The sequence below is a fragment of the Oncorhynchus mykiss genome, chromosome 4, assembly GCF_057628025.1.
Source record: "Oncorhynchus mykiss isolate SJ-2025 chromosome 4, ASM5762802v1, whole genome shotgun sequence".
NCBI lineage: Eukaryota > Metazoa > Chordata > Actinopteri > Salmoniformes > Salmonidae > Oncorhynchus > Oncorhynchus mykiss.
In genome coordinates this window covers 50,814,727-50,829,933 of record NC_143025.1, presented here as the reverse complement: position 1 = coordinate 50,829,933, position 15,207 = coordinate 50,814,727, and the positions used below count along the sequence as shown (strand labels likewise).

General features: G+C 42.7%; 1 long non-coding RNA gene across 1 annotated transcript in view; it reads left to right on the top strand.

Annotated features, from left to right (window-relative positions):
- Positions 1–2,188: 2,188 nt before the first annotated feature.
- The window catches only part of LOC149984048 (uncharacterized), a 61,419-nt gene continuing 48,400 nt past the window's right edge, over positions 2,189–15,207 (top strand). The window contains exon 1 of the long non-coding RNA XR_016495317.1: positions 2,189–2,773. This is a non-coding gene — a long non-coding RNA (uncharacterized LOC149984048). The remainder of the gene's footprint in view (positions 2,774–15,207) is intronic.

The window sequence follows — 15,207 nt, the reverse complement described above, 5'->3', positions numbered from 1 at the left end:
TAACGTAGCATTTAGCATTAGCATTCAGCTGGCAACATTTACACAAAAAAACAGAAAAGCATTCAAAAAAATCATTTACCTTTGAAGAACTTCAGATGTTTTCATTGAGGAGACTCTCAGATAGCAAATGTTCAGTTTTTCCTGAAAGATTATTTGTTTAGGACAAATCGCTCCGTTTTCTGCGTCACGTTTAGCTATGAAAAAACCCCTGTATCCAGGATTGTGTAAATCTATCAGCAAGCTCATTAGCATAACACAACGTTAACTATTTATGAAAATCGCAAATGAAATGAAATAAATATGCCATCTCTCAAGCTTAGCCTTTTGTAAACAACACTGTCATCTCAGATTTTCAAAATATGCTTCTCAACCATAGGAAAACAATCATTTGTGTAAAAGTAGCTAGCTAGAGTTAGCATTTCGCGTTAGCATTTAGCGTTAGCATTAGCGTTAGCATCCAGCACGCAACATTAACAAAAACATAAAAGCCTTCAAATAAAATCATTTACCTTTGAAGAACTTCTGATGTTTTCAATGAGGATACTCTCAGTTAGATAGCAGATGCTCAGTTTTTCCAAAAAGATTCCTTGTGTATTAGAAATAGCTCCGTTTTATACATCACATTTGGCTACCAAAAAAAATCCATAAATTCAGTCCTCAAAACGCAAACTTTTTTCCAAATTAACTCCATAATATCGACTGAAAACATGGCAAACGTTGTTTAGAATCAATCCTCAAGGTGTTTTTCACATATCTCTTCATTGATACATCGTTCTTGGAAACATGCTTTCTCTCCTGAATCCCAGGAGAAAATGACCGCACCTGAAGATTACGCACAAATTTAGACAAAGGACACCGGGCGGACCTCTGGAAAATGTAGTCTCTTATGGCCAATCTTCCAATGATATGCCTACAAATACGTCACAATGCTGCTAAGACCTTGGGCGAACGACAGAAAGTGTAGGCTCATTCCTTGCGCAATCACAGCCATATAAGGAGAGAATGGAAAACAGAGCTTCAGAAATTCTGCTAATTCCTGGGTGATGCATCATCTTGGTTTCGCCTGTAGAATGAGTTCTGGGGCACTTACAGACAAAATCTTTGCAGATTCTGAAACTTCAGAGTGTTTTCTTTCCAAAACTGTCAAGAATATGCATAGTCGAGCATCTTTTCGTGACAAAATATCGCGCTTAAAACGGGAACGTTTTTTATCCAAAAATGAAATAGCGCCCCTAGAGCTCTAACTGGTTTTAAGGGCTGTTTAGGTAACACTTCTTTGTAACCTGATAAAAATAAATAAAAGCAAGAACATCATCAGAAAAAGCTTGATGTTGGAATTTCCCCCCTAGTGAACCTTCTAACGTTGCTTGAATGAGTCAGATGTGTTGGTAGATTTTCTGTCAGACAGGAGAAAGGGATGAAATAGAGTGAAGCTCTCCAGACCGGACACTGTCTCCAATTAGAGAGAGAAAAGAGAGGGAGGCAGGGTGTGGTAGAAAGAGAGGGGGGGGTAGAGAGAGGAAGGGTAGAGAGAGAGAAAGCAAGATAGAGAGAGTTGGAGAGGTACTGGATGCTTTTCATATGTGGGTAAGCAAGAGTACTTGGTCCTTGGTGTCTGTGATTCATTGGAACGTTCATAGACTATCAAATGGAGCCATTCCACACTAAGCCAGCTTCCACTAGTCAGGCCAAGATCATTACAATATCCTTAATGTGAGTATGAGTTGATTGCGTGTGTGTGTATTAAGTGGGGGCATGGTGAGGACAGACGGACGGGTTGACGTTTTGGACAGATGCCTGTTCTCTCTTGCCAAAGTGAACTGGGACTGCAGGAGTTGGAACAGAGGGGGAATTTAGGAATCATTGAATAGGAACAGACAAAGGAGTAATAACACTCATCTAGAAGGGTTGTTTTTTAGTGAGAAAAAAACTATTTATTATTCTATGAAGGCCACAGCCAAAAGTGTGTATCTCTTCTGGCTTGACAAATGAGATCCATTAAAAGAAAAGTCCCCAAAATTAAGAGAGCGGAGGGAAAGAAACCATTTTTACTCAAACAATAAGACATTTGAATTTGAAAGGATGGTTCAAGTAGTAACCTTTTGAGGGCATGGCAGATTTACGCCCCCTTTGGAGAAATTGGGTACCCCTAGTAAACTGAAAAATTTTTTTATTAAAAATTGCTAATATATGCATATAATAATTATTATTGGATAGAAAACACTCTAAAGCTTCTAAAACCGTTGGAATTATGTCTGTAAGTATAGCAGAACTCACAGGGCATGCATTCTTCCAAACTAGTTTTTGTGGCCATGAAAGTTGGAGCAACTTTGACGTCATGCCCCCACCCTTCCCGACCACTTATGGATCTGGGGACACTTTCCATCTCTTCCACTAGATGTCCTCTTTCTTTGGAGCGTTCAATCGTTCAAATCGCGCGAGAATTGGCCCTATAGGAGTGGTTGGAGTAAGTGTCGCGATAAAAAAACCTGTGCGTCAGGGCGCGAATTGGTCACAGCCATTCCTTTGTTCCAGCACTCCTGGGAAGAGCAAACGATGCCCGGTTGAATTGAAGTTTGTTTTGCACGTCTAAAACATCATAAAGCTTGCTTCTGCACTTAGTTTGACGTGTTTAGTCGACATATAATGTGTAATTTTGAAGTTTTGATGCGCAACTTATCCGGACCGGAGGACGTTTTGGGTGCATTTCAGCTGATGTTATTAGCAGTAGCTAATACAAAGACGCAAGACTTGAAACCAAACGATGTATTGGGTAAGTATGAACCCTTCCAGAACATTCTGAACGAAGACCATCGAAGGTAAGGGAATATTCATGCTTAAATCTGTGTTTCTGTTGACTCCAACATTACGTGGAAATGTAGCTTGGAACTGAGCGCTGCCTCAGCATATGAAATAGTGTGCGATTTCTGTAACGTTAAAAATAAATCTAACACAGCGGTTGCATAAAGAAGCAGTGTATCTTTCTAACTATATGTAGAACATGTATATTTAGCCAAAGTTTATGATGTCTATTTACGTTATCTTGCCGAGCTACCTAGGTTTCCTGCGGGCATTTTTGAGTAATTTCTGAACATGAGTACACTGTAAATGGACATTTATGGATATATATGGCATATTATTGAAAAAAAAAAAATGTACTGTGTAACATGTCCTATCACTGTCATCTGATGAAGATTTTCAAAAGGTTAGTGAGCGATTTATTTTTTAATCCTGCTTTTATAATTTTATATTTTCTGGGACAAAATGGCTGCCGCTTGTCTTTTGTTTCGGTGGTGGTCTAATATAAATGTGTGGTGTGTTTTCGCCGTAAAACATTTTAAAAATCTGACATGCTGGGTAGATGAACAAGGTGTTTATCTTTCATTTGAGCTATTGGACTTAATAATGTGTGGAGGTTAAATATTTTTAAGAATATTTTTGCGTTCCATGCGCCACCATTTGAGCTGAACGGGGGGGAGGGTGTTCCTCCAGAGGAACTCCTGGCATCAACATCCTGCTCAAGGATGTTGCCAACATTACACTTTTTTTCTGAGCCCCTCTGTTTCAATTAAATACATTTCTATTTAAAGTGTAATTTCAATAATTCTGCAGATCTCCTGTCAGCCTTTGAGTGAAGAGATTTAGGTGACATTCGAGCGGTCAGGTTCTCTATATTTGGCAAGTGTGACAAATAAAAAATGGACTCTTTTTTTCCCTCAGCCTAGATAACAGCCCATTTCCAACTGTGATGTTTTTATCAATCATATATTCTCTCATAATGATTGCTGTTAAAGGGCGACTGAATCTAAAAAGTACCTTCTCTATTTGAAAACGGCCTATGTGACATCGATATGATTCAGAAACATTTATTCTACTGTCAAATTTGACTACAATAGTGTAAATATTATATTTTTGGTCAAAGTCATTCTTGTCTAAAACTGAGTTTTGGAAGTGAGTTCATCTGAATTTACATGAGAGGTTGGGATTGCAATTATGTCAACATACATGTCCCCCTTTTTCCATTAACACATGGTATTAATTTCACATGACGTGGAATACAGATATGTATCTGTTGGTCACAGATACATTAAAAAAGTTAGGGGCATGGATCAGAAAACCAGTCAGTATCTGGTGTGACCACCATTTGCCTCATGCAGCATGACACATCTCCTTCAAATAGAGTTGAACAGGCTGTTTATTATGGCCTGTGGAATGTTGTCCCACTCCTCTTCAATGGTTGTGTGAAGTTGCTGGATATTGACAGGAACTGGAACATGCTGTCGTATACATCGATCCAGAGCATCCCAAACATGCTCAATGAGTTGCATGTCTGGTGAGTATGCAGGACATGGAAGAACTGTTTCTGACAGTTTGTTCAGAAATTCTTTGGTTGTGGAAACCCACAGTTTCATCAGCTGTCCGGGTGGCTGGTCCCAGACGATCCCGCAGGTGAAGAAGCCGGATGTGGAGGTCCTGGGCTGGCGTGGTTACACGTGGTCTGCAGTTGTGAGGCCGGTTAGACGTACTGACAACTTCTCTAAAATGATGTTGTAGGCAGCTTAGGGTAGAGAAATTAACATTCAATTATCTGACAACAGCTCTGGTGGACATTCCTGCAGTCAGCATGCCAATTGCACCCTCCCTCAAAACTTGATACATCTGTGGCATTGTGTTGTGTGACAAAACTGCACATTTTATAGTGGCCTTTTATTGTCCCTAGCACAAGGTTCACCTGTGTAATGATCATGCTGTTTAATTAGTTTCTTGACTATGCCACACCTGTCAGGTGGATGGATTATATTGGCAAAGGATAAATGCTCACTAACAGGGATGTAAACAAATATGTGCACAACATTTGTTGTGTGATGGAACATTACTGGGATCTTTTATTTCAGCTAATGAAACATAGGACCAACACTTCACATGCTGTGTTTACATTTTTGTTCAGTGTATTATTTGATAATGCTAGCTAGACAGGCTAGCCATGATACTGTGAATCTTCTCCCTAATGTGTGATGTAATGTCAGAGGAATATTTGCTTTGCTAATGTTTGCAAGATAGCTACCTTGCTAACAACAGCTTCTTCAACTGCATGGTGGAGGGATCTCGATTGGCTATCATGCCAATCATGGCAACTGTAGCCTATTCATTGGCATTTCAGGTTAGATAGAATGTAGCCAGCTTGCTTTCAATAATGTTTCAACTCAAACTGGCTAGCTAAGATCACTGCTAGCTAACTATCATTCGATAGCTTTAGATAAACCAAAACAACATGCCAACAGCAAAATAAGGCTGAGCCAGTCCCGTTTGAGAGTAATGGAGGACACTTGAATCAGGTTGCTCAAGGTACTATCACTTGTCTCTCCTGGAATTCACCTATCATAACTACCATTAATAATTTGTTTCAAAGTGTATACCTTCACCAATTTGGCCACTTGGGTGGGACACCTGGGTGACTTCATGTTATGTAGCACACTCATTTTGGAAGTTATCATTCTGAAACTTTGCACAAGTACTGTTGCCCTCTTATATTTTTCACTGAAATTGTCCCCATCATCCTATATGAATGTTTGTTTTATCTTGTTCATTTTAATGATGATATAAAAATAGAAAACGTATGTTTTTTTTCATTGTTTTATCTAAACCAGATCTATTGTGTTATATTCTCCAACATTCAATTCACATTTACACAAACTTCAGAGTGTTTTCTTTCAAATGGTACCAAGAATATGCATATCCTTGGTTCTGTGCCTGAACTACAGGCCGTTAGATTTGGGTATGTCTTCAGGCGAAATTGCACAAAGTAGGGGGGAGCTCTCATAACATGGCTAACACTTTGAAGGTGGAAAATATTTTTTATTGTGAAACAACCAAGAAATAAGACAAAAAAAACGGAATACTTGAGCGTGCATAACTATTCACTCCCCCAAAGTCAATACTTTGTAAAGACGCAATTACAGCAATTACCCCAACTCTCTCTATAAGCTTGCCCATTCTTCAAAGCAAAACTGCTCCTTCAAGTTGGATGGGTTCCACTGGTGTACAGCAATATTTAAGTCATACCACAGATTGTCAATTGGATTGAGGTCTGGGCTTTGACTAGGCCATTCCAAGACATGTAAATGTTTCCCCTTAAACCACTCGAGTGTTGCTTTAGCAGTATGCTTAGGGTCATTGTCCTGCTGGAAGGTGAACCTCCGTCCCAGTCTCAAATCTCTGGAAGACTGAAACAGGTTTCCCTCAAGAATTTCCCTGTATTTAGCGCCATCCATCATTCCTTCAAATCTGACCAGTTTCCCAGTCCTTGCCGATGAAAAACATCCCCACAGCAAGATGCTGCCACCAACATGCTTCACTGTGTGGATGGTGCTCTCGGTGTAATGAGAGGTGTTGGTTTTGCACCAGACATAGCGTTTTCCTTGCTGGCCAAAAAGCTCAATTTTAGTCTCATCTGACCAGAGTACCTTCTTTTATATGTTTTGGGAGTCTCCCACATGCCTTTTGGCGTACACCAAACATGTTTGCTTATTTTGTTCTTTAAGCAATGGCTTTTTTCTGGTCACTCTTCCGTAAAGCCCAGCTCTGTGGAGTGTACGGCTTAAAGTGGTCCTATGAACAGACACTCCAATTTCCGCTGTGGAGCTTTGCGGCTCCTTCAGGGTTATCTTTGGTCTCTTTGTTGCCTCTCTGATTAATGCCCTCCTTGCCTGGTTCGTGAGTTTTGGTGGGCGGCCCTCTCTTGGCAGGTTTGTTGTGGTGCCATATTCCTTCCATTTTTTAATAACGGATTTAATGGTGCTCCGTGGGATATTCAAGTTTCAGATTTTTTTAATAACAAAACCCTGATCTGTACTTCTACACAACTTTGTCCCTGACCTGTTTGGAGAGCTTGATCTTCATGGTGCCGCTTGCTTGGTGGTGTTGCAGACTCTGGAGCCTTTCAGAACAGGTGTGACACTTAAATAAAGTCTACCTGTGTGTAATCTAACAAATTATTTAACTAATTACCTTCTGAAGGTAATTGGTTGCACCAGATCTTATTTAGGGCCTTTCGTAGCAAAGGGGGTGAATACATATTCATGCGGCAATTTTCCGGTTGTATTATAATTATTATTTTTTTACTTTTATTTTTTTTTCACTTTACCAATTTGGACCATTTTGTGTATGGCCATTACATGAAATATATATTATTATTTTTAATTACAGGTTGTAATTGCAAAAAAATAGGAAAAACACCAAAGGGTATGAATACTCTTGCAAGGCGCTCTACTATTGGAGAGCCCCTCTTTGTCTACACCCATTCAGCTTCGTTCAAACCCAGAAGGGCGGCTCTGGCAGCTCCTGACTGACGGGCGGCTCTGGCTGCTCAGGACAGACGGGCGACTCTGGCAGCTCAGGATAGACGGGCAACTCTGGCAGCTCAGGATAGACGGGCAACTCTGGCAGCTCAGGACAGACGGGAGACCCTGGCAGCTCAGGACAGACGGGAGACTCTGGCAGCTCAGGACAGACGGGAGACTTTTGCAGCTCTGGACAGACGGGGGAATCTGGCAGCTCAGGACAAACGGGAGACTCTGGCAGCTCAGGACAGACGGGAGACTCTGGCAGCTCACGGCAGACGGGAGCACCTGTAGGGAGGATACGGAGAGATAGCCTGGTGTGGGGGTCTGCCACCGGAGGGCTGGTGCGTGGAGGTGACACCGGATAGACCGGACAGTGAAGGCGCACTGGAGGTCTCGAGCACCGAGCCCGCCCAACCCTACCTGACTGAATGCTCCCCGTAGCCAGGCCAGTGCGGCGAGGTGGAATAGCCCGCACTGGGCTGTGCTGGCGAACCGGGGACACCTTGCGTAGGGCTGGTGCCATGTACCACGGCTCGAGGAGACGCACTGGAGACCAGATGTGCTGAGCCAGCTTCATGGCAGATCAAATATGCTCTGAAAGCAAACATGTTGACATGAGTACCCTGATATGGGGGAATTTGTGCCATTCTGAAAAAATTGTTAGATGTTCTGATGCCCACTCCAGCCCGGCCGAGGCGCTGCTATGTACCGCACCAGGCTATGCCTGCGCACCGGGGACACCGTGCGCCTCACGGCATAACACGATGCCTGCCCGGTCCCTCTCTCTCCACGGTAAGCGCGGGGAGTTGGCACAGGTCTCCTACCTGACTTCACCACACTCCCCGTGTGCCCCCTCCCAATACATTTTTGGGGCTGCCTCTCGTGCTTCCAACCGCGCTGCCGTGCTGCCTCCTCATACCACCGCCTCTCGGCTTTCGCTGCCTCCAGCTATGCCTTGGGGCGGCGATACTCTCCCAGCTGTACCCAGGGTCCCTTGCCATCCAGGATCTCCTCCCATGTCCAGGAGTCTGGAGATCGCTGCTGCTGCCCGTTACCACGCTGCTTGGTCCTTTGGTGGTGGGTGATTCTGTAACGATTGTCCTCTTCTTCTGACGAGGAGTAAGAGAGGTCGAACCAATGTGCAGCGTGATAGGTGTCCATTTTAATATATAAAACTGAACACTACAAAAATACAAAATAACAACGTGAATGAAAAAACAAATATCGAAACAGTCCCGTGTGGTACAAACACAGACACAGGAAAGTCACCCACAACTCAAAAGTGAAACCAGGCTACCTAAGTATGGTTTTCAATCAGGGACAACAAATGACAGCTGACTCTGATTGAGAACCATACCAGGCCAAACACAGAAATCCCAAATCATAGAAAAAGGAACATAGACAACCCACCCAACTCACGCCCTGACCATACTAAAACAAAGACATAACAAAAGAACTAAGGTCAGAACGTGACAAGAGAACAGCTCACTGAACATTACTCACCCTAGCGGAGCTGGTTAGGTTATGTTATCCAGAGCATTGGTGGCTGCAACTGTGCTGTAAGATTGTCTGTTACACATAATGTAATACATGTAACGTTAGCTAGTGAGCCAGACAGCTAGCTTGGTAAACAACGAACCATAATCACAACTCATTACTTTACTACGCTGTTTGTATCTGCAGGTAGCTAACCAACCAGGTTCAATGTTCTCTAGCTAGTTCAGTTTGAAGATGTTATCCGGAAGCTATCATACTGGAATTCCACTGATTTCCAAACTCAGTCCTCCAGAAAGTGGAGAACAACACTTATGCAGTTTTAATACACAATACATTTTAGGCAGGATTACATAGACATACTGACCAGCTCAAATAGACAGAGGCGGGCTATATGGCAGACCAATCCAAACTCATCTCTCGGCATGTCCAGCCCACTCATTATCTCAGCCAATCATGGCTAGCAGGAAGGTTGCTGCTTTTTCTTTGGTTAAACCAACTAGGCTTGTAATTTAACAATTTATTTGTATTTACAGATGGCATACAAGTTTGTTATTAAAGCACATGAAAGTTGACGTTTGAGAAGGCATTTCTGCCCAAAAAAATGCACTTTGATCATCCTCAAAAAAGTTTACGTTCAAATGGCTCCCCTGTGAATTAGTGACTTGCGACATATGCCTATTTTCCTGAAAGGGGTCACAAATGCATGCTGAAAGTCAGTAGTTAAATTGTTCTTTAAAAATGATCTTTGTATTTGTTCAAACACAATCCTCTCCATCAGTTTACTAAAAACAGGCAGCAAGCTGATTGGGCGGCTGTTAGAGCAAGCAAAGGGTGCTTCACTGTTTTTTGGAAGCAGAATTACATTAGCTCCCTCCCACACCTGTGGTGGAAACAAACACTCCTTTAGGCTTTGGTTAAAGATATAGCAAATAGGGTTGACAATACAGTCTGCTACCATTCTCAATTGTTTCCCATCAAGGTTGTCTTTACCTGGTGGCTGATCATTACTGATGGATAACAATATTTTTTCCACCTCTCCCACATTAACTTGACCAAATTCAAAACAGCAATCCTTCTCTTTCATTATCAGATCTTTATACAAAAATATGATGCTTCACTGTTCAACGTTGTCATTTCAATTATGAGTTTTTCCACTTTATTTGTGAAATGATTGCCAATATTGAAAGGGTATATTATCAATGATCCCTCAACTTTAATGAACGATGGAGATTAATTGGGTTTTCTAACCATTATATAATTTAAGGTACTCAAGTCTTCTTCCATTGTGTTTTATGTCATTTAGCTTTGTTTGGTAATATCATTTATTTTACTTCTTAAGTTTAGTCACAGCATTTCTCAATGTACAGTATGTCAACCAATCAGCTGAGCAGGCTGACTTTTTTCCACCTCCTTTGCATAATTTCTTTGAACCATACAATTTTTTCAGGCAGCTCTAGCAGTTCTTACAGTTAGTTTCTTAACACTTGGCATAAATAATGTTACAAAAATGTTTACATCTTCAACAAAATAATTCTGAGAACATTTTGCATGATCTTTTTTAAATTACTTGAATCAAATCAAATTTGATTTGTTACATGCGCCAAATACAACACGTGTAGATCGTATCGTGAAATGTTTACTTACAAGCCCTTAACCAACAATGCAGTTTTAAGAATATAGAGTTAAATTAAGTTTTAAAAAAAAGTAACACAATAAATAACAGTAATTGTTTTATTTACTTAACAAGTCAGTTAAGACCCTGGCAATGCTGAGCCAATTGTGCGCCGCCCTATGTGACTCCCAATCACAGCTGGATGTGATACAGCCTGGATTCGAACCAGGGACCACAGTAACACCTCTTGCACTGAGATGCAGTGCCTTAGACTGCTGCACTACTTGGAAGCCCAAATCAATCAATCAATCAATCAAAAGTATTTATAAAGCCCTTCCTACATCAGCTGATGTCACAAAGTGCTGTAAAGAAACCCAGCCTAAAACCCCAAACAGCAAGCAATGCAGGTGTAGAAGCATGGTGGCTAGGAAAAACTCCCTAGAAAGGCCAGAACCCAGGAATAAACCTAGAGAGGAACCAGGCTATGAGGGATGGCCAGTCCTCTTCTGGCTGTGCCGGGTGGAGATTATAACAGAACAAGGCAAAGATGTTCAAATGTTCATAGATGACCAGCAGGGTCAAATAATAATAATCACAGTGGTTGTCGAGGGTGCAACAGATCAGCACCTCAGGAGGAAATGTCAGTTGGCTTTTCATAGCCGATCATTCAGAGTATCTATACCGCTCCTGCTGTCTCTCGGGAGTTGAAAACAGCAGGTCTGGGACAGGTAGCATGTCCGGTGAACAGGTTCCATAGCCGCAGGCAGAACAGTTGAAACTGAAGCAGCAGCACAGCCAGGTGGACTGGGGATAGCAAGGAGTCATCACGCCAGGTAGTCCTGAGGCATGGTCCTAGGGCTCAGGTCCTCCGAGAGAGAGAAAGAAAAAAAGAAAGAAAGAAAGAGAGAAAGAGAGAGAATTAGAGGGAGCATACTTAAATTCACACAGGACACCAGATAAGACAGGAGAAACACTCCAGATATAACAGACTGACCCTAGCCCCCGATACATAAACTACTATGTCATAAATACTGGAGGCTGAGACATGAGGGGTCGGGAGACACTGTGGCCCCATCCTACGATACCCCCTGACAGGGCCAAACAGGCAGGATATAACCCCACCCACTTTGCCAGAGCACAGCCCCCACACCACTAGAGGGATATCTTCAACCACCAACTTACCATCCTGAGACAAGGCCGAGTATAGCCCACAAAGATCTCTGCCACGGCACAACCCAAGGGTGGCCGCCAACCCGGACAGGAAGATCACGTAAGTGACTCAACCCACTCAAGTGACGCACCCTTCCTAGGGACGGCATGGAAGAGCACCAGTAAGCCAGTGCCTCAGCCCCTGTAATAGGGTTAGAGGTAGAGAATCCCAGTGGAGAGAGGCGAACCAGCCAGGCAGAAACAGCAAGGGTGGTTCGTTGCTCCAGTGCCTTTGCGTTCACCTTCACACTCCTGGGCCAGACTACACTCAATCATAGGACCTACTGAAGAAATTAGTCTTCAATAAAGACTTAAAGGTTGAGACTGAGTCTGCGTCTCTCACATGGGTAGGCAGACCATTCCATAAAAATGGAGAAAACCTCCAGCCTGTTTGCTTAGAAATTCTAGGGACAGTAAGGAGGCCTGCGTCTTGTGAACATAGCGTACGTGTAGGTATGTACGCAGGACCAAATCGGAAAGATAGGTAGGAACAAGCCCATGCAATGCTTTGTAGGTTAGCGGTAAATTAATCTATATACTTTAAGCCAACCTTGGCTTCCTTGTTATTGCCACAATGTTACAGTCGACAGTTGGATATGTGGTCGTGCTCCGTAGTGTATCCCTCATGTGCGAAAGTGCATAATCAGCTTGTCATTATCTGGTGACTGCACATGTTTACCGTTCCAATGCGGCCCCAGACACCCTTGTTGACTCTTCCTCTCCCCACATGTTTTAGATATAAGAAAACAAACAACATCTAAATGTGATAACTCCCTCCTTAGATTTTCAAAATTTAGCAAGCTCCAAGAAAATTAAGGCTTTTGTAAAATTAAAAGATGACCCAAGACATCTCCTGTGTTATGTATCCAGCTATGGAGGACTTCCGAAGCAAAGCGCTGATTTTGTATGCATAGCACTAAATTAGCAGCATTGGTGTCACAATGGATTATTTAAAAAAATCTATATATCAATTGTGGGTCTGATTGAGCAATTGTAAATGTGTTCCTCAATAAGGCTTAGGAATTTGCATTAGCTGTGACTTAAAAAATATCTATCTTTAAGGAATAATAAACCTGTGGGTAACGAGAGAACTTTATTCATTATACAGAATGTCTTGGAGACCCAGGCAATGAAACCATTAAATGTCCCACCATTCCCACCATTCCCAGCACAGCGCCATGGCATCCCCCTGAAATTCCAATCTGGCCCTGTCCCTCCCTTGGTCTCACTTTCCCCTCAGTCAATCAGGCCTGCATCTAAGCCTCCCCACAATGACAACCACCACTGCTGCCTCCAACTCTGCTTCTGTTAGCGTTTCAGCCTCTCCTTTCTCCCCATTCTCTTCTTAATTATTGTTATGTTTAGTTAGCATTTTTGGCAGGCCAGTGGGGTTCTCGGTGACATTCGGGCAATGTCTGAAGCACTTGTCAAAACAGCGGTCAGGCAAGCCATGTGGGCCGGTTGGGGGCAAGCCAGGGAGAGTGCTGGTGGGCAAGGGAAAGCTGGCGTCCCAGGTAAGATCCTGACAGTTTCTGGTCCCCAGCCTTGGTCACCGCAACTAGGAACGACACACATAATTAGCAGAGCCTGGCCAGGCTAACGGCGCAATCTAAGGAGCCGAGACCCCCCTCTGAGTGGGCCAGATCTTTTTCCATATTTCTGCAGTAGTTGCGAAAGCCAGGCTACTGTCATCAGCCGACCACAAGTGTTAATTTTCAAAGCTTCCTCTGGCCTTTGATGCCAAGAAGATTTACAACTAATGTCACTCAAGAGCCAGAAGAATTTCAGAGAACTAACTGCTTTGGCATCCTTGCTGTGCGATGGAGGATCCTGGGACGAGCCCTTGAGATTGCCCCAGAGAAAGCTGAGACCATTGTGAAGGCCCTCACAGCCCTCAACAACTACCTATGCACAACAGACACAACAGTCATCAACATTGCACACCCACCCCACATTTGTTGACTACTCCGCACCCACTGTGGACCTGCGTCGTGGAACAGGTGGTACAAGAGGACACCGGCTTCTTAAAATACAATAAACATGTCAGTAGACAGTGCAACTAGAGTTGCTATAGACATGTGCAACAACCCCAAGGACTACTTCCTCACACCAGCTGGTCGGGTGTCTTTCCAGTAAATGTTGGAGTCTGGTTTAGAAAACATGTGCACTGTCATGACTCTCCTGACAGTGGATCAAAAGCCCCATCAGCTAGACAAATGTTTGAAGACCTCCTCTCTCCCACAGAAGAGGGGTAGGTGGGCTGTGCCGGTCTTGACACCTTAACACTGGGTTGTAAATTTAAGCAGGAGGGAACTTTCCCTCTCTGCCTTTCAGTATACACCAAAGGAATGCTTTGTCTACAGAGAGTGTGGCCCGCCTAAAAACTCTAACGTCAAAAGATTGAGCATTGGAACATTAATTTTAGACGTCCAAATGTTAAGAGGTCTAAAGGGGGGTCTAAAGAATAATCCTGTCACATTGTTTATTATTTTGTGATGTCAGTAGGGATGGTATATCAAGGTAACAGTAACTGTTAGCAATGTGATTTTAGCCTTCTCAATTATATTTTTTTAAATCTAAACTTGTGCCCAGTCAGTAGCCACGCCCCAGTGAGCTCATAGTTCATGCCAGCATGATGGAAGGCCCCCTTCGGCCAGAGTGCGCAAAAGGACTCGCTTTTAAGCACTCTGATATTTCAGATGCACCAGTGATTAACTCACTAAATAATTACACAAGTGGTCCTATAACTTTGACTCAAGACATGAGGTTGGAAGGAAGAAACCCCATCTTAGACTATCACTGGTGCATCTGAAGTATCTAGATTAACTCCAAGACCAGAGAAGTTCTACAACTAAGGAGGACATTGTGACCTCTGGTGGACAACCAGAGCCTTACATCGAGCCACTACCAATAGACCTATCGATTGGTTTCAACAGAGAGGCGACAGAGAAACACATCTACGCGTAAATATATTTTTCATTTCTAATCCGAATGAGCAGTGGTTAGGGTGCTAAGTATTCGTATTTCCGTGAGCGTAGTTTCCAAATGTATGTATGATAAGTTGACTCTCTTTGTCTCTCCCACTCTTTATCTTTCCCCACCCCCCTTTCCAGCTGTCAAATCAAGTCAGTCAACTAGTGACTTTTATTTCATGTAAGTGTGTATGGTATTCTGTGTTATTATTTAGTTAGTTAATAAATAAATGTTTAACCTCTCTAGGGTATGTGGGACACTAGCGTCCCATCTGGCCAACATCCTGTGAGATTGCAGGGCGCCAAATTTAAATACAGAAATGTTCATTATAAAAATTCAGAAAAAAATAATATTTTAAATAGGTTTAAAGATGAACTTCTGGTTAATCCAACCAGGGTGTCAGATTTCTAAAATGATTTCTGCGAAAGCATACCTAGCCCAGAACATACCTAGCCCAGAACATAGCCCAGGTGACAAATTATTACAAACAGTAACCAGCCAAGCAGAAGCGTTACAAAACTCAGAAATAGAGATAAAATTAATCCCTTACCTTTGAAGATCTTCGTATGGTGG